Genomic DNA, 25,882 nt, shown 5'->3' on the forward strand with positions numbered 1-25,882 from the left:
TTCTTTGGGGCGAATAATCTCCCTGAACTGCCTCCCCTGCCTTACCGCCGGCTACAATGAAAATCGCGAGCGGGATGGCATTCGGATCGCTTCGTTTTCTGAAGTTGCCCGAAATAATCTCCGCGAACTGTCTTCATTTTCCGAGGTCGTCCGATGTTTCCTCGGGAGGCAACTTCAGGCGTCTTCGGAAAACGAAGAACTCCGAGTGCCGCAGGAAGGCAGGGAAGGCAGTTCAGGGAGATTAGTCGCCCCGAAGAAGGGGAGATTTGTTGCTGGGTGACTAATCTCCCCGAATTGCAGTGTGTGTCTCTGCCCTTAATAGAAACTACTAAGAGACTAGAGGTGGAAATAAACTCTCACCCGATTTAATCCTCATCACTCTTTCTACCAGATTCCACCAGTCCCTGCCCGCACTATTTATTTGCTTTAAAACCATCAGTGATAACTACCCCTAAACCCTTCTCCTTTGTAGCTTGGTACTATTTCCACACAATGCTCTGGGTTTCCTACACCCCAAGTGCAATATTTAGCACTTTAACAGCATGAAATTGTTGCCTTCACGCCACTGCTGTAATGTTGCTAAACAATGTCCATTTATTTACAAAGGCTTTGTACCATGAAGGCATGCAGCCAACTCAATATTTCTATAGATCTGCCACAGTTAAAAGGCTTCCGTAAATAATGTAATTCTTAGCTACATATCAAGCCTTCTTTATTCCTTTTCTTGTTATGGAATATGGACAGTTATAACATAAAAAGGGAGCAAACGCACATACAGTAGATAATTGGCATGTGTGCAATGAACTTCTCATATACTCTACTTGCCAAGTTGCCTATATGCCGGTACACAACATTATTTTGTAATTATAGATCAAGGTGGGTAGGACTCAAACACAAAAAGCACATGTAAACGGCTTATAACTAATTAAAAGTATACAGTGTCATGTACAAAATGCATTTCTACCATTATATATTGTTATAACACTCTAATTTATAAAGCTATTTATTAGCTGAAAGGCAACAATTTTATAATTCAAAAAATGATAAACCTTCATGCAGCCTCAATGACATTTTTCCCATTTCCCTCTTTCCCATAAGTCAGGACTGTGCAACTGAAGGCCCCTATACAGGATGTAAAGAATTTTTATGCCCCCCCCCCCGTCTGCTTAAAGGCTCCATAGACTTCACTGTTTGACACCATAATTTTAATGTAATCCAACCCTTAAACATTCTACAGTATAAGACAAACAATCTCCCCACTGCATGTAATGAATTGAACAGCACTGCCATAAGTGAATGTCTCACAGTGCATCATGGGACTGTAGCAGGTAGAATCTGTGCTGGGCACAATAAGGGGCATTGAGGCTTCAGCAATCATTATGCAAATCCTATGTGAGTTAAGGCACTTGCACAGGGTTTCATGGAAAAAAAACCTGGTTAGTGAGAGGTATTTTTCTGTGACAGGGCTTTCTTAAAGGGGTTGTTCACCTTTCAGATAAATTTTAGTATGATGTAGAGAGGGATATTCTGAGATAATTTACAATTGGTTTTCATTTTTTATTATTGAAGGTTTTTGAGTTATTTAGCTTTTTATTCAACAGCTCTTCAATTTGCATTTTAAGCAATCTGGTAACTAGGGCCCAAGTTATCCTAGCAACCATGCATTGATTTTAATAAGAGACTGGAATATGAATAGGAGAGAGTCTAAACAGAAGGATCAGTAATAAAAAGTAGCAATAACAATACATTTGTAGCCTTACAGAGCATTTGTTTTTTTTAGAAGGGGACGGCGACGCCCTTTTGAAAGCTGCAAAGAATCAGAAGAAAAAGACAAAAAACTATAAAACTATGAAAAATAAATAATGAAAACCAATTAAAAAGTTGCTTAGAATTGGTCATTCTATAACATTCTAAAAGTTAATTTAAAGGTGAACCACCCCTTTAAATAAGTAAAAGTTCTAAAAAAGTTTGGAAGCTTTTAAGTGTCAACCATCATCTTATTTAAGAATCAGCCCCCAAGGTAGAATGTCCAGCAAATGCTAGTCAGAGACTTATAACAGCCCCACCTAATCCTTAAAATTAATTTGGTTCAGTAGAGATTAGAGAATGGTAAGATTTAATTCACAATTGTACCCACAAGTGTAGTTGCTCTAAAATTCTCTATCATTAAAGATACTTATCCCAACATGCTTCTTTTATTTGCCCACTTGCTATTGTGCCTGTCCAGTCTGTACTGAATGCATTGCGTTCAAATGCACCTAATGTTGATGCAAGAGAACCCATCAAATCTGGAGCTGAATGTGACAGTAATATATGCATTTACTGACATTGTGGCAGATGCAAATCTTCATGCAGCCACAGAGATGTTGGGATAGTGGGAAAAAAACAGCATTACAGGTATGGAAGCTGTATTACAGAATGCTCGAGTTTTCTGGATAACGGATCTTTCCCACCTTAAGTCTACTAGAAAATCATGTAAGCATGAAATGAACTCAATAGGCTGTTTTTGCTTCCAACAAGGATTACTTATATATTTGTATGGGTGAAGTACAAGGTTCTGTTTTTTTTATCATAAATAAAAAATAAATAATTTCTAAAAATTTGGATTGGTTGGATAAAATGGAGTCTATCAGAGATGGTCTTTCCGTAATTCATAGCTTTCGGGACAACAGACTTCCAGATAATGGATCCCATGCCCACACAGGTAAAAAAAACATTGGAAATGCATCTGAAATACACACTGTGGCTGTGTCCATAAATGACCCTATCTACCATCTGTTAGCAGAGTCTAACAGTCTCAGCTAAAGTCAATTTTCTTGGGGCCAGATTTATCATAGGTCAGGGAAAATTATTTCTCTTCAAAATTTTTGTCATAGTTGAAAAAAAGAACTTTTTTTTTTTTAACTTCACAAAATAATTTACCTCCCACACTTCCAAAACACATACAGCCTGATTCATTTTCTTCTGATAAAACCGACCCGGGTATGTTGTGCCAATCTGATATAGGGATGGCACCAAACCACCACGCTTCATAACTTCATATGACCATGCAAAGTCTTCTGTGAATAATCTTCACTTGCATTCGAGAATGATTCTTGTCTCCGCTGCATTCAGGTTGCTATAAAGGTTTAAAGCCAGTGACTGCACACTCAGCACCACTGTGTGCAAATGAAGAAGAATATAGTGTTGAGAAAACACAATGGGGCTCATTTATTAACGCAGCGCAGCGCTAAAAAGAGCGCAGTGGCCAGACATTTGCCCAGCGCATGCGAGTATTTAATAATGTAGCGCACGATACCTTAACAGTGCGATTTGTGCGCTAATGTAGACACAAGACAGGTGCAACGTGTGAAACTGCGTATCAGCTGTCGCAGTGCTTATAATAAATTGTGCGCACAGGAAGATACCGCAAAGGTAAGGATTAGTTGTGCTCATGTATGAATGCGCTGCTTTAATTAGTTGCGTCACATATTGCGCATATTGCGTTCACTTAGACGCATCTGCATTTGTTTCTGTGCTAATATTTGTTTGGTTGCAAAGGTGTTTAGCCTACCTGATACCCTTAAAGGAACCTTGGTCAATATAAACATGTTGGGTGGAAGGCGTGGTTAATATGCACTTTACAAGGGTTGTTCATCTTGAATATACTAGCGCAGCTGGGCAGGAATGCGCATTTTGAAGAGCGTTACTATTACGCCACGAAGAGGCAGGCGTAAAAATTGTGGTGCTGTTGCCCGGGTGCAGTTTTGCACATATACAGACGCAAATCTGCGACGGCCGCAGTGCAAGCGCATTGTAGCCACGCCCACAGCCACGCCCCTAACAACCACGGCATCGTTTGCGACATAAATGCCCAATCTTTTGCGCAATGCGCATAAACAAAACCATCGCAAAAGCTCTGTGTTATGCGCAATATCACGCAAATATATTAGCGATCACGCTTGTGATGGCGCAGACAACCTTTTGCGTCCACTTATGCGCTGCTTTAATAAATGAGCCCCAATGACAGATATCATAATATATCATAGAATTGTCGGCTATCTCACATGGGCAGCCTCTCTAATTTAAACAAAAGCTGACTGGGTATATTTTAATACTTTTCCTGCTGAAAAAGCATCCGGATAGATTGAGAAGAAATACTTTCTATTCAGTTAAGCTTCACAGGAGGAACCCATGGTCCGTCAACTTTACAGTGTATATTCATCGTAATACAGGTATGGAACCTGTTATCCAGAATGCTGAGGACCTGGGGTTTTCCAGATTTTGGATCTTCATACCTTAAGTCTACTAGAAAATCATGTAAACATTAAATAAACCCAATTTTTAAAAATGTGGATTATTTCATTATAATGGAGTCAATGTGAGATGGCCATTCCGTAATCCAGAGCTTTTCTGGATAATGGGTTTCCGGATAACAGATCCCATACCTGTACTCTGAATGCATTTTAAATATTGGATACACAATACTATTTTGAATTCATATTAAATATTGGCCACACATATGGATATAGGCGTATTATGTATTAATTGTGAACCTTCTCACGTAAAGATTGTTAATATGATCCTTACAAACCACCATCTTTGTTGTGCTTTATGAAACACTACTACACACACAGACAAGATCTAGCTCTATATAACATGTTGTACCCAGCGCATGTCAGGTAGGCAAGTTGTTGTATAAAACCTACCCTGCCCAACTTGTACCTTACCCCAGATGCGAAGGGAATCCTGGGGAATGATATCAGTGGTTGCTATAATTTTTTGGTTCAAGTTGCCCTTTGAGCAGCTTTGTTCACCACCACCATTAGCTTTTAACAAGGTTACAAATATAGGAAAACATTGTGCATCCATCGTTCCAAATAAGTGTTGACTCAAAATCTCACCCTATGTTAATGACTATCTAGCAGGGGTTTCAATTGTATCAAGGAAATATAGACATTATGCCCAAATCTCACCAAAGCTGGCCTGAAAGTGAGACTCCCTTGCCACTCTGGTAGGTCACCGGGGGGGCTGCATTCCCACAGTCTGCATTCCCACAGTCTGGGTACCAATGATTTAGGCAAAGCCCCAAATCAAAGCTGATGGTCCATCAGAATCAGTGCTGTAACCTGATGTCATTGGGCCCCACAGCAAATACATTTTAGGGCCCCTAACATATGCAGAGGTTGTGCTGTTTTACCAATATATATTGAAATTGTTCTTTATTTGGGCCTCATGGGGTCCCTATACCCTTTGGGCCCATCTGCAGCCGCAGGGTCTGCTTCCTCTGTAGTTACGCCCCTGATCAGAATCCTAGCAGGTTAGCAGCTCCAGGATCTGATAAGTGATTAGACAGACCATCACATCCTAAGATTGTTTACAGCAGAGTGGATCAGAGATGGACATATAACACCTGAAATACATAGGAGTGGGTCAGGAGGAGGGAAATCTTCCAGCTAGGGGGCCACTGGGGAGGCAGTAAAGAGGCTAGTAGCTATACAGCTGAATCACGTTGTGCTGGATAACCCTCAAGACTGTCCTTCAAGCATAATTTCATCCAAGTCACAGTGCCAACCAAAACATGAGTAACTGCTTTAAACTGCAGAGGGAAATTTGAGTAAACCATCAATTAAGATGAAGCTACCGTTAATGCAATGCGCTACTGCGTTACAGAGCAATTCAAACTATGCAGAGACACTGAGCTAAAGACCACATGAATAAATGTTTCACCCTATATCACTGAGGAGTAAAGTTTTTTGTGCACCAACTGGCGATCACCACAGAGGTTACAATATATGCTGCATGAACACCTTTTAAGTGGAAGTGCTGCATAAACATGCACACAACTACTTATGGGCAAATGTATTACGTTTAAAGGAGATCTAAAGCTTAACTATAGAATTAGGGCAGAAATGTTCTACATTATCTTTTGGGCTTTTGTACCAGCCCAAGGCAACCACAGTCATTAAGCGGGAAAGACCTGTATCTCCAAAGATGCCCCAGTAGCTCCCCATCTTCTTTTCTGCTGATTCACTGCACATGCTCTGTGCTGCTGTCACTTACTGAGCTTAGGGGCCAATTTACAATATACTGAATACATATCATATAAATGTTACAATATAAGGCAGAGGCCAGCACACTTAGCATGGAAACAATCAGCCCTGTAGCAGCAGATTGTATGACAGGCAAATCTCATTATCTGCTTGATGATTTGTGATGACCTCTAAGCTTAGCTTCTCAATTGCCACTCAAAGTACACTGAGCATGTGCATGTCACTGACACTCATAAGATGGGAAACTCATGTGATAACTTTAAAGGGCTGGATCATTACTACTATAGTGATGCTGAACCTTTAGGCTGGTTCAATGAGTTCAATATATAAAATATGGTATTTCTAGCCATATTCATTTTTAGGGTTTAGTTCTCCTTTAAATCCAAGTTTTTTGTTGTGATTCAAGAAAATAGTGTCTAAAAATGAAAACTAATACCTAGTTTTTTCTATAAGCCAGTGGGCGGTGTCATATTTTATAATTATATTTTTAAATGAAAATATGCCATGTTTTTTTTAAACATTTGTATTTGTATGAATGAAAGGAATAACGTTTTTTTTTTGCAAATCAAAGTTTGTTTTGCAAATTTGCTATAAAAGCCAGGGCTAAAACACACACACAATTATAAAAAAAACTTTATAGAGTTTATTCAAGATTTTTTTCACGATCCAGGTTGCAGTAAAAATGACACGTAAATTTGAAATTGACTAAATTGGCCTCACCATAGTGCTTTATACACAAATACAGTTTGGAGAAAAAAATAAAAAGGGGAAAGAGAAAAGTAGAAAGCTCAGATTCCTTATATACCACATGTAGTTCCATTATGGGTGCCCAGATATAGCGGAGAAATAGCACAAAGAAAATGAAGTTTCCTCACCACCAGACATCAGTAGAACAAAGGAGCTGTTTTCTTTGCATTTCTGGGGGAAGATGCAGGTTACATGTTTCCCTAATCTCATATCTGCGCACTGTAGTTTCCCCCTCTCTGCGAGACGCACATGCTGTGATGTTTTCGATTGGTATCTAAGGGCAGGTACCTTTGGAGGTAATAACTGTTTTGAGACTATCCAGTTTTTCAATGCTGCTTTGTCTGTAAGACTTACATTAGGCCTTTGATCTTTCTATCAAAGAGAGTAGCTGGAGATCTGTAAATTTCACCAACATCCTATTGACTGCATGTCTTTTGTTCTTGCTCTTTGCCGCATACATTGGCTATTTTCATATTCCCTGTGCCGTCTTTTTTTTTAAACTATTCCCTGCACAAACTTTATTTATGTTTTTGAACAGTCTCAAGTTCATGGCCTGATTATCTACCCTCCTAGTCGGGTGAAGGTCCAGCAACAGATTTGCCTGATGAACCATCTGCTGAGAAAACTAAAGCATGTTTATTTCAATACACATGCAGCAATTCTTCTATCATCATGGTACCAGCTCTTTTAAGGCTATGGCTATTTCTTTTGAGTGAATAGGTAGGAATCCTCAATTGTGATCTTATGGAACTACAGTATCTGTAAACTGCAGTGATGGGTGAATGTGCGGAGTTTCGCTTCAACGAAAAATTTCCTGCGAAACTCGCAAAACGGCGCCGGCGTCCAAAAAACGGACACCGGCGTCCGTCCTTTTTTTTTGACGCTGGTGAATTTTCCCTAGCGAATTTTCGCCGGCGGTGAATCACGCAAATTCGCAGCGAATTCGCTCTTGGCGAATATATTCTTCCATCACTAGTATACTGGTCTTTGTAGCAAGAGGCTGGCCAAGACATAGATCAGTGTCAGGCTGGACTGATATACCAATGCAATTCTTGGTGGGAGTAAGAGATTATTAAAAATGCAAGTAAATTGCCAGTCCTGGTCTTGGCCTCTACCACCCAGACCTGTAAAATAGTGCACCAGACAGGGGCTGGTATTACATATTTACTGACAATGTACTTGCTTGTAACCGTATAATAACCTCCTGTTATGCCCATCAATACAACTGCTGCATCCATTGATGTCATCATACTGCCCTTTTATGACCCTGCTATCTCATTGGCCCACCCCTCATTGCGGGACGGCATTCTTGCATACAAACTTGGGCAACCTTAGCCCTACCGTTCCTAAACATTGGGTATATTTCCTGGCCTTTCCTTATTCCAAATGGAAACAAAAAGGAGAAATAGATGGAAGAACAGATTATAATAGGTAAGCAAAAGACAAGGAGAATAAAGAGCTTGAATTAGGAGAGCAGGAAGAAGAGAGAGGAGGAAGTAGGGGGGAGAGTGGGCCTATGGTTTAAGGTTTTCTAATGGCATCTTTTGCTATGGGGCCTATTAACGTCTAGGAAGGCTACAGACTTAAACATTTCGGATCTGGATTTTGGATTCAAGATGTGTTTTTCTGATATATTTGGTTGTTGTTTTTCAAGTTTCCCTATCAATAAAGAATGTGTGTATAAAAAGTTAACCAAAAAGAAAAATCTTGGGCTTTTTTAAAAAATTTTGCTTTGATTTTTCTGCCTCCTTTCCTTTGGCCTTGTCTGTCTGTCAAGCTCCACTAATGATATGGAGTTTGGGATTTCCTTGCAGCATTTTCAGGCTTGTTGTAATCCAAGCTAAATCTGTCCAGCCCATCTGATGCTTAACCCAGGGGGAATCATAAAGCTGGTATTAACAAGCTGACTTTAGAAGCAATTGGGTTCTTAAGATGGACGCACGAGTGAAATGTGTTAACAACCATCCAGACTGCCAGTATGCAGGCTTTCTGATCTTAACACAGGCTTGTTGGATTTGAGTAACTCCTTTTGCCTAAATGGAATAATCCATTGACTCTAATGTGAGTTTAGTGAATATTATTAAACTCTTTTGTTATTTGAATCATGCTCTATCACTGTACAAAACACACAGGAGGAAAACTGATAAAATTCTGATATTACTGTACATAAAAACTGATATAAAAAAAAAATATATATAATATATATATATATATATATATACAGTATTTATTTACCATGGGAATTATGCTTCAGCTAACAATAAACAGAGTATACTCTTAAAGGCAAACTGTGCTGTATGTACAGTCCATGGCTGGAGAATTTTGTATTATTGCTGATAAATGTTTAAAAGCTTTCATGCCTTTGCAGTAGATAACATGGACTCGATATCTAATTTGATATTCAACATATTTTCACTTCAGCTGATACTGACACATAAACAATTGACAGGATTTTTCCAGCTCATCACAAATGTATTGTAGGGTGCCATGGGATAGGGTATCCATCTCTATCACTGCTAGCTAGGGTGCAAAAGAAATAAGAGTGTTGACGCTCTAGAGAACATAGAGCTTTGACTTAAAGAGACAGATTTACTGTGAGCAGCTTAAAAAAATATTTTTGCAGCAAAATGGTAAGGTGCAAATGTATTATTGGGTTCCATTTACAGGTGTTAAAAGCCCAGAACTAGGAAGACTGGGTGTCACATACAAATACAAGATTATCAATATATTGAGGACATTGAGACATTTTGTGCATAAAGCTACTAAAAAATGCCCTCCTCTTTAAACAAAACAGGGATTGTTTGTCCATATATTGCAATATGTTTAATCTGGCCAACTACGTCAAAGTCATCCCTGGTATGGCCAGTCATACACTCAACTTGCATCTGATTCATTAAGAATTCTACTGCTTCATTAATTACATTCAACACAGGGACTACATTTTACCTGCAACTCACTTGCTTTTGAGGTTAAAACTCCCAAATATGGTGGCCCTTTTGTTGGCCACCCCTTGGATTGCCTCACTGTAGCTGGAAAGAGTAGAGTCACAACATGGAGCCACTGCTCCTGTATAACCATAACAAATAAGGGAAAGTTGTGCTCATTAATCATTTTTAAACCATTAAGCGGGGGTTGCGATGAGGCTGTGACCAAACAATTCATCATATGGGTGTCCCACACAGCAACCAGCTGAGGAGATCAAGGCAACCCATTAGTGCCTCTGTCTCGTGATTGTATTTCCTGTGTCAGCAGCAGTGCTTCTATGCAGCTGCAATGAAATAAAATCTGAAAAATGTATATTACTACTTAAAAGAGTGTGCTCTACCCATGATATCAGGAAATGTGATAGATCAGACAGGTTGGGTCAGGCAAATCCAATATTATGCACCATGGGCATTCGGTCAGTTGCCTTGTTTTTGAAAGAGAGCAACTAAAACTGGCCATACATAAGAGGATTTGCTCATTTGATCTGGCCATACACATGGGGATTTGCTGAAAGTGGACCTGATTTTGCCTGATTTGGTCACTCACATGCAAGACAAAGTCAGCTGATCCAATTGTTCACCCAAGACCCAACAATCCAATCATATTGCAAGAGTATGAGACTCATCAGGTAAGGACTTTATCAGCTAGCTGATGTGCTACTGCTTGGGATTTTCAGACCTGCCTAATTTATCTGGCCAGATATCAGTCTGTCAGGCAGTTCTGAGCTCTCTATCTACTGGCCGATAAGTTGTCAACATGGTCTTCAAGGGTCTAGTCACCAGCTTTTATCAGCCAATGTATAGCCAACTTAATCGCTTTGTATTAGCACTATATTATAATGTAAAACACACCCAGAACACTTTGCAGGATAAATCTAGTGTTAGTTTTATGTATAATACCCCACACGTAACAAGATTTCACACATCCAAGAACACATTTTGCAAAATAGAAACAATTCTGTATATTTTGACTACAGAATACATGGTAGTATAAATCATATAACTGGTAGAGATTGACCAGACTAAGAGTATTATCAAGGCAACCTTGAGCCTAACCAAAGAATATATAGTGACATCTTTGAAACCAACCACAGATATGCATCCTAAGCCATCCCCAGCTATCTAACTCTATTGTATAAAGCTTTTTTTTTTTATAAATTTTGATGTTATTCAAGGAATACCCCTAAATCTTTCCATTGGGCTATATTTGCAATATAGCATGTCTCATATTTTTATTGGCAATTAAAAAAGAAAGAAGTCTCTGCCCAGCCAGAATTGCAAAATGGTGCAAAAAACAGAAGGATTGTCTCTTTTGCAAGTAAACCTTTTGAAATGTTTGCTATGCTATTTATTCTGTTTTCACAAAATTCTGGGTCGGAAGAACACATATCTATGTAATTCTGTCAGGTTACCTAACCATAGACATACAGTTAAATGATTAGTTCTTTAAGTCTAAAACTGGAATCTCAAGATATAAATATATGCACTTATTGTATTTAAAAATACTTTCTGACAAAATGAATAATTGATTTTTTATGCCATAATCATTCAGTCAGATCAACTCTTCCTCCCAGTTCTGTCTGTCACAGGATAGAATATTAGTAGGCTCCATCTTTGGTCCCTTTTATAATTTTTGCTGTTACAGAGGGGCAGTGGTATGTGGTTAAAATTAAAAAAAAAACATTCTCAACCCCAGTGCTGCTTTCTGCCTACTCTTGCTTAGAGATCATGGGGACCTTTGTATTTCAATTCAGATCCAGAATTCACTGGTGTCAGAAAGACCATATATTTGATTTCGTAGGCAGATTGTATGGCTAATTGTTGTTCAGGAGATGGGACCTTTGTTTGGTCTATCTTGATACATAGAATCAATGCATTACTGCTTGCAGGTGGCTGATGTATTAGCCCTTTCGTAACTCAACACCCATTTCCGATTACCCGATTACCTACTAGGTTGTGAATACCCTGCTGGATTCTCATCTCTATTCTTCTGTTGCTTTAAATATTATTAATATAATGCACATGCAGATTTAAAATAAGGGTAGAAGTTTCTTTCCACTGCGATATGTTTATTTGATTTTAATAATGTACTTTTTGCGGAATGTCAGCAGAATTTGCAGACAGTTGGAATTAATCTTACTACTTTACATTTTGTTCTCTGAAGAACCTGGATTGTGATTAGGTTTCTGAATGAAGCTAAATTTATTTTGACCATTGGCAATAACGTTGTCTTAGACCTTGGCTTGTAGGGGGCATGGTGCCTATTTTTCACTGCCCTATCATAATACATAAAACTTATATAACCTCTATGCGAAGCATACGTTATACTAATGATCCCCAACCAGTGGCTCGAAAGCAGCATGTTGCTCACCAATCCCTTGGATATTGCTCCCAGGGGCCTCACAACAGGTGCTTAATTTTTAATTCTTGGCTTGGAGGCAATATTTGGTGTACTTCCAAACAGAGCCTCCTGTAGGCTACCAGTTCACATCACAGCCCATATTTGGAACCCCCAGGAATATTTTGCAGCTTACGTTGTTCTCCAACCTCTTTACCATATGAATGTGTCTCATGGGTGAAAAAGGATGTGAATCCCTGCCAGGGCCAGAACTAGGGGTAGGCAGAGTAGACACATACCTTCCCTACCGCCTACCCCATGTCCGGTCCCCGCTCTCCCGACTGCCTGTTCTCTCTCCCAGGCATATTGAGATTTGTCTCACTCGCCAAGGTGATTGGCGCATGCACATGCCAAGTCGATTTGCGCACGCGGCATGCGCGCGTCCAGCTGGTGCCATGACCGGCCAGGTTGCTTTATACAGTACATTCCATTTTTAAAGAACAGCATCAATTCTGTTTAATACACTAAAACAATCTTTTGATTACTATGGAAGTTGTTTATAAATATTTATTTATACTGTATATACAGTATGGAGCAACCAGTTTTTCCATTTCCACTTTGATACGTTTGGTCCATAGTTTAGCTGTATTGCTTATATGATGATAAACCAATGAGACTTCAATTATATTTATAGTGTGACCTATATCCAACTTTAGCCAAAGGTATTTTAGCATTATATTAATAGGAAATTCTGTCCTATCCACCTAATAACCTAAAAGCAGCCACTAGGGGGCTGCATTTCAAGGCAACATAGATGTTCAGAGCTAGGTGTAGGCAGAAGAGGCACTTGCCTAGGAAGCAACAATGTGGGGGTGCTAGGCAGGTACCTGCTCAAATGTCTTCTGCTTACCGCTAGTCTGGGTTAGCTCCCCTACTGCTCTTGCCTCCCTTCTCTCTCCTCCCCTCCCTTCCTCCCTCCCTCCATCACTCTCCCCTCCCTCCATCACACCCCCTCTATCACTCCTCTACCCTTCCACTTCTTTGCTCTCCACTCCCTCCCTTCTCTTCTTATGGCATATATGCACTCACAGGGGTAGCTGACCACGGCACCCTATTGGCTTGGCCTGGCCCTATAGATGTTGCTCAAGTGCTGTGGTTTTTGTTGGTGGAAAATAAAGGGCCGTCTATATTGTTAGATTTTACAACCATGCTAGCACCCATGGGTCTTTAAGGGTATTCTATGAGCTGAAAGCCTTTTTTATATTACTGTTACTAGTAACAAAATTGTCAGCATGCAGAAGCACTACACTTTAATACTACTTTAACCACTAGAGGGAGTCAAGCACAAAACCATGCTTTACTATTTGCTCTATTTACACTTTCCCTACTCATTCATTAAAAATGCATTAAATCATTAATTCCTTGCTAAGAAAGCCTTAAGTCTAAATGCACAACAAATGGTAGGGGATTTATTTGTTTTTTCTAATCAAAAACTGAAGACTTCTGAGGTTTCATAGTAGCCCTAAGTCATTTAATGCAAAATCAAGGTAATACAATTCTGTTCCTTGGCTTTAAATGTTACATTAGCTTTTCCACTGCAATACGGTTCCATTTTCCCCTTTATTAAAATGATATTCTTCTTAGTACAGTTCAAAGGAATGAGTGACCTCTGCTGATCTTTCCTCCCTACAGATGATAGATACTGCTGAAAGTTTATCCGGCAATTCACATTCTTCTGATATTGAGTTTTTTAGCTTTTATACAAAGAAATCCATTTAAATGGACAAGACAGATTGCCGGTTTGGAAGGATTTCATTGGAAGATCACTTCTTTCTAAAGCCTTTAGAATCAATGATTGTGTTTTGGTAAAACACTGTTTAAAACAAAGGTCAATAGAAGAGTTTCCTAGCAATAAAAGAGACAGACATGGAAAATGTATTTTTGTTAAGTTTTTACTAAGCATTTTGACAGAGATTATATTATACCCTTTCAGCATATTACAGGTCTATATAAATGTGGCAATAGCTATATAAAAGGTAGAACAAGAGATGGAGAGGGGCCCATGTGCCCCTTAGAGTTGTTGTTTGCATTTAACTTTAAGTGGCCACATTTTATTACAATGAGCCATAATAAAACAAAAGAGATCCTCTAATGCCCTACACATCAGCCCATCCTAAAACAAATGTGGCATGCCCCTCAAATATCTGGGAAAAAAATGTTAACACAAAAATCTTTAATAATTAGAACTTTTAAAGGCAATCCCGCTTTAAAAAAGTAAAAGCCGCCAGTATGTTATACAACTTTAATGCATTTCCGGCATACAGGATATGATGTCACTGACATAAGATTGAGGAAGATGAAGCTTCGTTTTATCAGTTCGCCTGGTCTGAGGTGGAAAAGTAAACTCTGGCAAAAGAGATAACGTTCAGTAAGATTTGCATCTTAGTGAAATTGCGGAGTAACGACCATTCGCCAGAGTGAAAAGTTGCCTGGTTATAAGGAGAGAATGTACGCTAGTGATGGTCTCCTTCGCTAGTGAATTGTCGTCTACGCCTGTTAGTGAATTGATGTCCCTGCGGATGGGATTTCAGGCGAATTGTCGCTAGCATCGGCCACTTCGCTGTTTAGTGAATTAGCCCCATGGTTCAGTTTGGTGGTCTCTGTCTTTGTTCCTTTGCCAAACATTTACACACGGTTGATCCTGGGGTTGCTGCCACTTGAGGCAGTCCAGATGCCGCCCCTTCTGCTGCTCTGCGATTAAAAATCAGCGTCGGAGTGGGTCAAAGTGGGGCCACATCGCTGTTCAATGAGAGCAATAGCACTCTCGGCACTAGCTGAGACAAATTTCCAGTTAAAACCTGGGACTTTGGCTCTAACAGGAGGCAGATTTTTGTCTCCCATTGTAACTGGTCGCTTGTGCCGCCGTGTTCTCACCTTGCCTCATGGCAGGAGCGGCCCTGTGTTTATAGGACAAACCCTTTTCCTCTCTATCAATGAGAACATAGGTGCGCACAGGCAGTTAAAGGAAAACTATGCCCCCCAACCAATGTAGGTCTCTATAAAAATATATTGGGTAAAACAGCACGTATTTAAAACCCTGCTTCATATACATAAATCATTTTCATAATAATCTACTTTTATAGTAGTATGTGCTATTGGGTAATCATAAATAGAAAACTGCCCCCCCCCCACCAGGTCCATACAATTCACAGTGCACACAAATAAACCAAGGGCACACGTACATGTTAGGTCACATGAGTCAATTAAAACATTTCTGTCATTTACTCCCACATTACTTCCTATTACAGTTAGAGCAGCAGTATTTCTGGTCAGGAGGTCTCTGAGAGAGCGCACACAGGATCCCGAAATGGGGGCTCAAGGTAAAAGATGTTAAAGGGCAAAATTTACTTATACAGTACATATTCCAGTCTGTTACAATTCTTTAATAGGCCGCTTAATATGATATAAACTATATGTTGGTTAAGAATTCATTTTGGGGTAATAGTACTTTTCAGGATCTAATGTTTTTACTTTTAAGGTTTTATAGTATTTGCAAAAGTCCTTTTTGCTCCCAGCTCCTCAGGCTCCAATGTGAGCTTCTAACCTCTACCTGGCAGGGCCTCATTCTCATTCTACCTGATTATTCTGCATGTGTCACTGCCTATAGTTAATAATGATTTAAATAATGTAAAGTCTGAAAACAAGACACGTGTTTGTCTCTGAGAAACATTTGCATACTGTGTCAGTCATCGGTTCTATGGATGCTGTCATCGTTTATTTGCTATCTTGGTTCTATGTTGCATATCTGGGGCTGGTAGCAAGTTATCCTTACAGTGAACCACCAGCGTAATTTAATAGAGCCTGGCAATGTGTCTGCTTCGGCTGAGCTTTATTTTTTGCAGCGTGTGCTGGTAATTAGAGCAGTGCAATGCGCGGGTGGCAATTTAATTCAAAGGTGTGCATCAAGAATGCTAAAAATGCCTGAATGTCTGATGAATCATTTTAATGATACGACTAGTGAAAAACTGTAACAGCACTACATATATACCAGGATATACGCACTCAAACGGACACCAGGCAAATAAAAGTGATATACAGCTTTTTACTAACTTCAGGTAGATTTTATGGTCCATGCATCAATTTTACTAACTGAGCTACTAAAAATGATGCATATGCACCGAACTATTCCCAAATAAAAACTCTTTAACATTTCTACTCCTTGAGGCAAATCAATTGCATTCTCAGTCCACGTGGCACGCCAATGACTTCGAAAAGCTGCAGAAGGGGAATGGAATTAAACAGAAAATGTCAGCAAAGAAAGTGACGCTTATAATAATGGGTAACATTTGCCAAAACATATATTAAAGTACAGCATGTCACTAGGGATGAGTGAATCTGTCCTGTTTCTCTTCTCCAAAAATTAGGGAAAATTCACAAAGGCAAAAATTTTGCAAAGTATATTGAAATCAATGGGACCTTTTTCATGACAACTATCGGCTTTTTTTCAGGGCAGTCTTGCAAAAATATTTGCTAATGGCAAAATGAGCGAATCCATAAACGGGGACCTGTCACCAGTTAACTGATTTTCCAATCATTTTCATCCATTACAAATACGCTAGTATGTTTCGCTTCAAATGTATTCACCACTAACATGATTTAGTTTGACAAACAATCAGTTTACAGTATTTTAAATCACAAAATAGCATTATTAAACACAGTAAATAAACAGCTGTTATTTAATTCTTTAAAAAAACATGGTACTGTACTAGTTCCAGTAAAAACCTGTGGCACACCAGGAAGGCAGCATGCTGGGAAAAACACAGCAGTGCATATTGGCATGCTTGGTTACAAGAAATACTATTCTTACTTCATGTCTTTGTACATGTCCCACGGAGTATTCTTCTCTGCAGCCAATGGGAAGCCATTAAGTAGCAGAGCTCTAGAAAGAATAAAGAGAAACCAATGTAGAGAATCCCCATCCATAAAGCATTTAATGAAGTATGATCTCTTATATTTGATTGAAAACTACATAACAAATGAATGGAAACATTTTAAAGGGGTTGTTCCCCTTTAAATTAACTTTTAATATGATGTACGGAGCGATATTTTGAAATGATTTGCAATTGGTCTTCATTTCTAATTATTTGTAGTGTTTGAATGATTTAACTATTAAATCATGTACAAGAGGCCTGGACAAGCTGAGCATGCCATTAGCAGGGGTAAATCCACCATGTTTACAGAGAGTACCATAGAAAGCACTCCATTCCCTGAGTTGTGGCTAGAGACTCCACAAAAGTGATATAAGAATTTAAGATTGGGCGTGTGTTCTGTTCCTGATCCTGATGATACAATTTCATAAGCACCTCCATGCTCCCAGAAAATTACATTTCCATACACAGCGCTATAAAAGTGATTTTCTCTGGCGGGAAGGTTTCTGAGAGCTATATATCAGCAGATGATATAATAAACTGAAATGCTTTCAGAGTATAAAAAAAAAAGACATCGGGGTGCATGGGGATTCGAGATCTAATTCATATCACTGACCCTTAAAAGAGAAGCATCAGTGCATGCATTTCTCTATTGTAATTCTCGATCCTACTCTGTCTAATGTGTTTTCATAATTTCCCATTCTCTTTCAAATCTATCAATATTTCTAGTTCATTTAACGAAAAGCCTCTGCAGAGAGCACTGAAATCGTTACCATTTTACCATTCTTGTAAAGCACTGGATAGATTTTAGCTACGATAGAAGTTACTATCTCAGAAAAGAACAAGGGCAGACAATTGGCCCTTAGTGCTTATTCTGCTTTTTCTGCAGATGTTGCATTCAGCAGCTCCTTCCTTTAGTCCAGGTAGTCATCATAACATATAAACAGATTAAAGAAAATACATATGCATGCACAAACCTACAGCAGCTCTAAGTGTTTTGCCTCAGGCAGAGAGAAGAAATGTGTTTAAATTGGAGTGAACTGGCTAATGCCAACCATAAGGGACCAGTGGCATCCAGATAATCCAAATAACAATTTCTGCAGCTGTCAGCAGCACATTGCATTGCCCACAGGTAGTGTCAATTATGGCAAGGTTTCTATCCTAAAGAGCTTACTGGAACATAAGTGTTTTGCTACATTATGCTCAGGGTATTCCTATACTGGGGGTATTCCTCTGCTTCGTTAGTTTTATTACAGCTTAGATATTGTTTCTGTTGCAGGTATGCCTGTCCCAGACTATAGGCTGCTCTAGCCACAACCCTTTGTTAAGTGTCTATAAGATGAGTTATGTCACTCCAGGGGGCAATAGGAGACAATAAACTACCAAATTCTAAAACTGATACTACAGTCAGTAACTTAGGGAATAGCAAAAATGATAGTATAGTTTCTCTTTAACAATCACAATACTTCTCTTACTTGCTAATGGGGAACGCATTAACAAAAGCTTCTTCCTCAGTCAGGCAACTGGTCTTACTGTAAAATTCCTCCCAACCTTTTTGATAATAAAAAGGTTAAAAAAACAACTGAAGTGTGAGTCAGGTGTCCTGATAGCCAGAACACCTGTCCTACAACTCCCAGCAACCCAGTTCAGACCGCCATCAACAGTGCTAGTGATAGCTTAACACCAGTTCCCCATAGCTTAAAACATAACTTTTAATAACTTAATAGTTAAAAACCACACACACCCTTAGTGTGCCAAGCTTCCCACGACCAAACAAACCCACTGCGTTAACTACGTCAGTGCTGGACAGTGTCCTTAAAAACATTAAATAAAATTGCCCAGGTGCACGAGTGGATGGTCTCGTGCCAACTTGCAGCGTGACCAATTGCACAAAAGTGTTCCTAAAAGGAAAGTCTACCCCATTCAGGACAGTAACCCCCTCCCTTTTTGTAACATGCATTTTCAATAGTCGCCCAAAGTTGCCTCAGTGAGGCAACTTCGGGCGACTATAGAAAACGCATCGCCGCATGTGCATTAGCGCAGGCGACTTTTCATTGTAGCCTATAGAGAAAACCGCTGAGGCAGTTCGGGGAGATAGTCGCTCAAAAGACGAGGCGATTTGTCGCCAGGCGTCAAAATCTCACCGAATCTCCTCATGTGGACTAGCCCTAAAACCGGGCAGGCAGTTTTCACCAGGATAGTCCTTCAGAAAACTTGTCTGTATGGATCAAAGTCGGATAGGTAGCAACCCTATTTCTGTCATACTGCTTTAGTTAAGCTTTAGTTCTCCTTTAAACTCAAGCCCCTCAGTACTGTGAACAATATATCTAGGCTTATACTTACTCCTTTGTTTCGAGGTTGGTTTGAGAGACTTCCTATTCTCTACATTCTTCTCTATATGGTACACCCAGCTGTGTATGTTTACTCACAGCCAGTCTTGCAATGATCTCTGCTGGCACGTGCCTTCATTTGTGACTGCCTTTTCCTTTTTTTGTCTTTTGTTTTGATGAGCTTTCTTTTTAGCTGCAGACAATCTGCAACATCCTCCGACATCCGGCACAGCTAACAACTGCGTCTGTTCTTTGAAAATTAAACTGCTTCTCCCAAACAACCCAAAACCCCAAATAGCATCTGACTCTCTATTTTACACAGAGCAGAGGACAGACTGCTGAAGAATAGCTAAAATATTTATTAATCTGCAGCTGCCAAGTTGTTAATAAAAAAACCAGAATGCATTTGCATATTTATTCATTCTGAGAGGAGAGGTATTTATTTGGATGAGGAAATGTTTGTTTTCGGTGATTAAAGCTACATGCAAGATGCCCATTTCATCTGTGTGAACATTTAACCCATTTCTTTCTGCAGAGAACTAAAGCTTTCCCATATTATGTCTGATTTATTTTTTACAGGACAATTGCCGTCAATAGGCTGGGGTAATAATAAATCTGAAACTGAGCAAAACAGGGGATGAATACAAAAACAGGTCTTTCATTGAAAATCTTAATAGTCGTGGTTTTATAGCACAGTTTATGATGTGGAATATCTGGTTTACAGAGCTTACAATTTAAATGCTAAATATACAGAAATGGCAGGTAATCTTATATTGCAGGGAAGGATATTGCATGAAATTATTGGTCCTATATTTCAAGAGCCAATAAAAGTTCTCATCAATGACAAAATGAGAGCAAGAAAGAAAAAAAATGTTTTTATAATTAGTATTTAAAAGTAAGATGCAGGGGATGCATTTGCAGCCTTAGGATTCGATTAGAAGGATTTAATCGTTCGATCGAAGGAATAATCGTTCGATCGTTCGATCATACTATCTGCGCTAAATCCTACGACTTCGATATTCGAAGTAGAAGGATTTCAATTCCCAGTCGAATATCGAGGGTTAATTAACCCTCAATATTCGACCCTTAGTGAATCAGCCCCATAGTATGTCTGTGCATCTGGATAATGGATTGCCGTCCTTTATATTTTGGTCAGATTTTTGGTGCACAATTTCCATGAACTATAACAAAAAACGTTGTAACAACAAGGTACAGTGCTTTGGGTAAAGGCTCTGTGTTTGGTTGCAGTGTTACAAACATGTTTACAAATAAACAAATGTAAAGAAATATGGACTACACCAATCAGGACGAGCAAGCAAACAGAATGAACAAGAAAACAAGGAAAAGGTGATGTTAGAAATTTGTATTTATAGCATAGAACGGTTTGCCAGTATTAAGCCGAAATTAAATATCCTTGTTTAAATCATGCTTACAAATGATGGGAGATGATAGTTCTGAGATCAAAAGTTCAAGACTGGGCATCAACTCTCTATGATTTGTATCAATAATGCAGTGCTGATTAGTTAGGGGTAAATTTATCAAAGAGTGAAGTTCCGCCACTAGAGTGAAATTCCGCAGCTCTCAATTCATTTCTATGGGATTTTGAAAGGCATATTTATCAATGGGTGAAAGTGAAAGTTCACCCTTTGATAAATACGCCTTTAAAAATCCCATAGAAATGAATGGAAAGTGGCGGAATTTCACTCTAGTGGTGGAACTTTACTATTAACTTCACTCTTTGATAAATATACCCCTTAGAAACCCCAAAATAATTATAAGCACCCATGAAATAGTGTGGGTGGCAGCTTATGCGTGACCCATTATTCCTGGTGCTGGTGGAGTACAATATTGGTTGTGGGTGGCAGCATGTTCTTGGCAAGAGGTGCTTTACAGAGGTGGCCCTGGTTGTCTATGGGTGTTTTGTTCTGTTAATAGGGGGCCGATTCACTAAGGGTCGAATATCGAGGGTTAATTAACCCTCGATATTCGACTAGGAATTAAAATCCTTCAACTTCGAATATCGAAGTCGAAGGATTTAGCGCAGATAGTTCGATCGAACGATCGAAGGATTATTCCTTCGATCGAACGATAAAATCCTTTGAATCGAACGATTCGAAGGATTTTAATCCAACGATCGAAGGAATATCCTTCGATCAAAAAAAGTTAGCCAAGTCTATGGGGACCTTCCCCATAGGCTAACATTGACTTCGGTAGCTTTTAGATGGCGAACTAGGGGGTCGAAGTTTTTTTTAAAGAGACAGTACTTCGATTATCGAATGGTCGAATAGTCGAACGATTTGTACTTCGAATCCTTCGATTCAAAGTCGTAGTTGAAGGTCGAAGTAGCCCATTCGATGGTCGAAGTAGCCCAAAAAAAACCTTCGAAATTCAAAGTTTTTTACCTTCGAATCCTTCACTCGAAGTTAGTGAATCGGCCCCTTAGTGTCTCAAATAGTACATTTTATACATGTCATAGGGCAAGTTTTTCTTACTGCAATTCTGTGTAAGGATGGTGTTCCTTTCTTCTATAACTGCATTAGCACATGATTCACTGGACACAAGTTAGTTGTGCTCCCTTGTATTCATTATACCCTGTACTTTGCACTTCCGCACAAGCTGAAAGAGAGCATTTGCCCTACATGCAAGCTGTAAGGTGCCTATATGAGTACCTTTGTGAATACAGCTATGGGATCTGTTTTCCAGAATGCTTGGGTTTTCAGAATAAGAAATCTTTCCATAATTTGAATCTATTTACTTTAAGTCTGTTAAAAAATACTTTAAATATGAAATAAGCCCAGTAAGATTGTTTTGCCTCAAATAAGGATGAATTGATGAATTGGATCTAAATTGGCATCAGTACAAGGTACTTTTTTATCATTACAGAGAAAAAAAGGAAATGTTTTTTAAAAATGTAAATTATTTCATTATGATGGAGTCTATGGGGCAGATTCGCTAAAGGGCGAAGTGGCTAACGCTAGCGTCTTTTCACTCGCATTGTCACCGGCCAAAATTCTCTAACAGGTGCAGGCGCCAATTCACTAGTGTTGCCATCCGCAGGGACATCGACAATTTACTAACGAATGGGGCCATCACTAGCGTTCGTTTGTACTCCGCAAATTCACTATAGTACAGATTGTACTGAACGTTACCATTTTCGCCAGAGCTGATTCTGCCACCTCAGACCAGGCGAAGTGCTAAAAAGAAGCAAGATCTTCCTCAATCTTCTGTCACTTACATCATATCTTGTGTGCCGCAAATGCATTAAAGTTCAAAAAACACTGGTGACTTTTCCATTTTTTAAGTGGGATTGCCTGCAAAAGTTCTGACCTACTTTTTAGTGTAACCGGTTTTCTCCACACATTTTATAACATATAGAACATTAATTTTACAGTGGGCTCATGTGTAGGGCAGTAAATTAACTCTCTTGTCTTTATTAAGGTTCCCTGGACATGAGTAAAAGTGGTAACTTCAAGCATTTGCACCAACATTTATAAAAAAAGACCTCCATACAACTTTAAATAAATTACCCGCCTTATTCAAATTTACCTAAGCACAAGATCACTAGCAAATTTTCGCTAGGCACAAACGAACGCTAGCACATCTTTGCTATGAAATGCTCGCACTCCTGAAGTAAAGCTAGCAAAAAGTTGCCAGTGTTCGGCGCCCAGGACGCAACTTCCTATATTAGTGAATTAGCGTAGTGGTAGCGAATTTGCGCCTGGCAAAGTAATGCAATGTGTGCAAAGTGGTCGCTGGCAACAATTCACCCTTTAGTGAATCTGCCCCTATGGGAGATGGACTCCCTGTATTATGGAACATTTTCTTATAACAGGTTTCTGTATAGTGGATCCCATAACAGGAGCTCCATTCGCACACAAGTTTTAGCATCAACTTTGTGCTTGAACCCTATATAGTAGCATATACAGTATATTATAATGCAAACTAAGTTACTTGCAAGGTTCATGCAAGGTACATGTGAAGCTAGTTACCAATTCTTCTTATACTTTTAAATACAGTGCAGATAGAGTTTAGTTTAGTTTGAGGATCCACTGTGGATAAATTTACGGTGAGCTAGCAAAGACTAGAGTCCATAGTCTCTCTGGATGACCAGCATGCCGCACAAGGGACTGATACCCTGAATGGCATAAGAAGCTCTAATCAGACTAATAGATGCACAGAGCTAGGAAAATCACCATCTGATGTGTCTTTGTTCAAATATTGATCACAGATTTCCGACAATGCTTCCCTTCCCCTCTCACCGTGATTAGCAGAGAACCGGCCAGTGGAAATGTGCCAGCTCTTCTCGTTACCAAAGTCCTCAGGAAAAATGCAACTACAGTCAGTGGTGAGAAGCTTAATTGCATTAACAAGTCTTCACTAGGCGGAAATAGGCACACTGACTGCACCATGAGTTCTAATGAGTTTTGAGGTATTGTGCACTGCTAATATTACATAGGCACCTGCATGAGTTTGGTTACCTCAAGCTAACGAGCCCCATTAGGTACTCCACTGTTTTATGTCTAATGAGTATTTGGATGTGACAGTAATGTTATGTGAGAGCACAAAGCACTGCAGGAGTCTGCCTATCATGTAAAAAGGATAGACGTTTATAAGGTACATACTTAGGTCTTTGGTGGCATTTAGTGGGTTAAATACATACACTGGATCTGTTGGGAAGGTTAAAAGGGAAATACAAACGTTGCATGTCAAACTACTGTACAATTTCAGCATGTTTTGTATGTATGAAATGACATACTGTATATAAAAATGACAGTTGTGTTTGTAAGCTTATTTCTCTCTGGTGGACAGACTTCCATGCAGCATTTAGGCACCAGTAGCATACAGTATGGCCAGTGCTAAACTTACTGCAGTGGGAGCTGCACTGATAACGTTTAGTATGTTATAGAATGTCCAATACATAGCAATTGGTCTTTACTATTTATATGTTATACTAAAACTAGGCCCTGGCATAGCAAGTACACAGAGGCTTAAATAGCCCCCCATCAGTCTACTAAATAGTGACTGTCTATGGCATCTTAAAGCAGCCCCTCTGGCATTTTCTAGAATCCACAGATTTACAGCCTGGGCCTGAGTGGTGGGTACAAGGTGCAAAGAAGTCCTGCCCCTGCCCTATAGCCAGCTCTGCACTTTAAACTCACTCCAAGTCAATCTTTTATTGCTGTTGAGCAAGTAATATATAACCGCATGATAAGCTGGTCTTCTCACAGACGTGGCAATAATATATTAAATATAATTAATCAATAACCTAAATGTTGCTAATCTTTAATCACCCTGGCACAGTTTGGGGATCTATGACTTAACTCCCATAATGCACCATGCCATTCTTATTTGGATCAGTTGTGATGGGTCTTCCATTAAGCACAGGACTACACCTTCTGCCCCTTGCTGTAAGTGGAAGCAGTTGCTACATCTTGTAAATGAATACATTAACTCTAACTTGTTTATTGCTATGGAGGTCACAATGAGTGCACAAAGCTTAGAGGCTGCTTGGGCCTACACTGTGCTAAAGGTAACAATAACCCATAATTAAACTGTTCCATTAATGTATGGTGCTTCTGTATACAGTGGCCCAAGGCAACGGCCTCACGGTGCCTCATTACAGGGTTGCCGTAGGGCTACCCTGAGAATAAATTAAAACACCAGAGAAAAATTGAAAGCCATAAAAGTGGGTCAAATATATCTCAATCAAATGCAAGGTGGAGAGCCAGCCTCAGTAAACAGGTACAAATAGTCTCAGAACTCGGTGTAGCAATAGGGACTGCATTGCACTGATTTCAGTCTATGGGCCAAATTTACTAAAGGGCGAATTTTTCGCTACTTCGTTAATGACAATTTGCAGCGAATACGCTTATTTATCAAAATGTGAAATTTCGCCTCGGCAGATTAAACGAACGCTAACTAAATCATTAACTTCGTTAACATACTTGCACTTACATCGATCTAAATATGGCGGGTACATATAGGTCATATATATGTCCTTATTAGTGATTGTTGGTGAAGTTGCTGGAAGTGACCACTTGCACTCCGATAAGTGAACAAATATTTATTCGTGCCACTAGCCAAGCGACGTTTCGGGCTATTCCAGCCCTTTATCAAGCTTGATAAAGGGCTGGAATAGCCCGAAACGTTGCTTGGCTAGTGGCACGAATAAATATTTGTTCACTTATCGGAGTGCTGCTGGATTTTATGTTATACTGTGGGAAATTTCCTTTGCAGAGAGGAACACAGCCGTGCACCCAACGCTTCAACAAGCGGTTTAGTGGGAGCGTGGAACTATTATTGACTTTGTTGGACGTGACCACTTATTATTAAAATTGTCCAAGGAATCAAAATAAATACAAAAAAGATCCTCTATTGACATCAGCCCACCCTAAAACAAATGTGGAATGAGCTTCAAATGGTTGAAAAAAATGACCAAAAAATATATATATAACAATTACAACTTTTAAACATAGAGACAAAAAGGAACACCAAGAGCCCCCCAATAGTGTAATATGTTTTT

General features: G+C 39.3%; 1 protein-coding gene and 1 long non-coding RNA gene across 2 annotated transcripts in view; one reads left to right on the forward strand and one right to left on the reverse strand.

Moving 5' to 3' along the window:
- The window catches only part of LOC121400683, a 28,522-nt gene extending 9,028 nt beyond the window's left edge, over nucleotides 1–19,494 (reverse strand). The window contains exons 1-2 of the long non-coding RNA XR_005965909.1: nucleotides 19,373–19,494; nucleotides 16,969–17,040 (exon numbers count right to left, since the gene is read on the reverse strand). This is a non-coding gene — a long non-coding RNA (uncharacterized LOC121400683). The remainder of the gene's footprint in view (nucleotides 1–16,968; nucleotides 17,041–19,372) is intronic.
- nxph4.S (neurexophilin 4 S homeolog) overlaps nucleotides 1–25,882 on the forward strand; it is a 122,785-nt gene that overhangs the window by 22,500 nt on the left and 74,403 nt on the right. The window lies entirely within an intron of this gene.

This window comes from Xenopus laevis, chromosome 2S (assembly GCF_017654675.1).
Source record: "Xenopus laevis strain J_2021 chromosome 2S, Xenopus_laevis_v10.1, whole genome shotgun sequence".
Classification (NCBI taxonomy): domain Eukaryota; kingdom Metazoa; phylum Chordata; class Amphibia; order Anura; family Pipidae; genus Xenopus; species Xenopus laevis.